Source organism: Atta colombica, unplaced genomic scaffold (assembly GCF_001594045.1).
Source record: "Atta colombica isolate Treedump-2 unplaced genomic scaffold, Acol1.0 scaffold187, whole genome shotgun sequence".
NCBI classification, from domain to species: domain Eukaryota; kingdom Metazoa; phylum Arthropoda; class Insecta; order Hymenoptera; family Formicidae; genus Atta; species Atta colombica.
Genome location: NW_017259279.1, coordinates 727,991 through 729,219, shown reverse-complemented (window position 1 = coordinate 729,219; position 1,229 = coordinate 727,991). Strand labels below are relative to the sequence as shown.

Genomic DNA, 1,229 nt, shown 5'->3' with positions numbered 1-1,229 from the left:
GGCCATAACCATATGCCGTATGTCGTAATTTGTAAGAATTGATTAGTCACAGTTGAATATTCTTCTCTTACAGCCAAATGAGCAGGAAATATCCGACTGTGTGATTGGTCAATTCTTATAGATTACGATATATGACATACGGTTACGGCCAGTATAAATGTTTTCTTACTTTTTGTACGTGTTCATCAATAAAAATGCGATTTAAACAAGAGACCTTGAACAATCATCAAATGAAAGAGCGATTCGCGAATATTCTGCGAAGCAGGGGAAAAATTGGATCCTGACCGATGAATTCTTTTCGATCCGCGATTTTCGCGGCTTACGATTCCGTTTTCCTGCCTTCCAGCGCTTCCAGCAGATGGTGCTGGCTCAACAGGCTGACAGCGGGTGTGGTGAATAACTACGGAGTGATTCGTGAAGTGATTCACAGTGTGCTTTGTGAGGCTAAGATCCGCTCTAGCTTTAAGCCCTATTTTCTCTCGGTTGCTATTGCTGGTAAGTATGTTTTTTATTTCATTTAAATCATGGAATAATAGGGCCGAATGAACAAGTTTCCATCCCTGAATTGTAGTACGCGCGACGATGTTTCAGACAGAGAATCTCATTCTCGAAAGGGCGGCCATTGTCGTTCGCAAAGCATTTGATGCTTTCTAAAATCTCATTTGGCTTGTAAGACCTAGAATTATTATTTCTATTAGAACAGGATTAGGATGAGTGACGAATCGGCGATGTTTCTTGGCCAGGTTATGTATCGATCGGAGAGATGTATGTGAGGAAGCGTGTATAAACACAGACAAGTACAGCGCTGTAGATAATAGAGGACGCAGTGAGTGCAATGCATTCAAGATCGGTGCGATTATCATATCATGCTAGTCTCTTGATGCATTGTTGAAAATAGAAATATAAAAAATTTTTTTGCCGTGGACATAAGTTTATGACGAATCAGACTAAATTTTGTCAATTGTCAATTGTCCGACTTGCAATGCGCCAAAAGTCTACGCTAATCGCGACGGCACTGGGTGCGAGAGAGATGCGAGATTCGAAGGAAAAGTAGGACGCGATTCGAGAAATAAATGCATGCTTGAGCAGACTATTGCAACTGCAAAATTCATGAAAGACGATTACGAAAGAAATTTCGTTTATAAATATATAAATTTATTAAATTTCAAAAGAGTATATATTTTTGTTAATTAAAAATTTTAGGTAGATATACAGAATATTTTTATATA

General features: G+C 38.6%; 1 protein-coding gene across 2 annotated transcripts in view; it reads left to right on the top strand.

Moving 5' to 3' along the window:
- The first annotated feature begins 384 nt into the window (after nucleotides 1-384).
- Nucleotides 385-1,229, top strand: part of LOC108686555 (myosin regulatory light chain sqh) — a 5,493-nt gene continuing 4,648 nt past the window's right edge. The window contains exon 1 of one of the 2 annotated variants that reach the window (XM_018191918.1): nucleotides 385-495. The gene's annotated coding sequence lies outside the window, so the exon portion shown is untranslated. The remainder of the gene's footprint in view (nucleotides 496-1,229) is intronic. The other variant, XM_018191917.1, reaches the window with a different exon arrangement.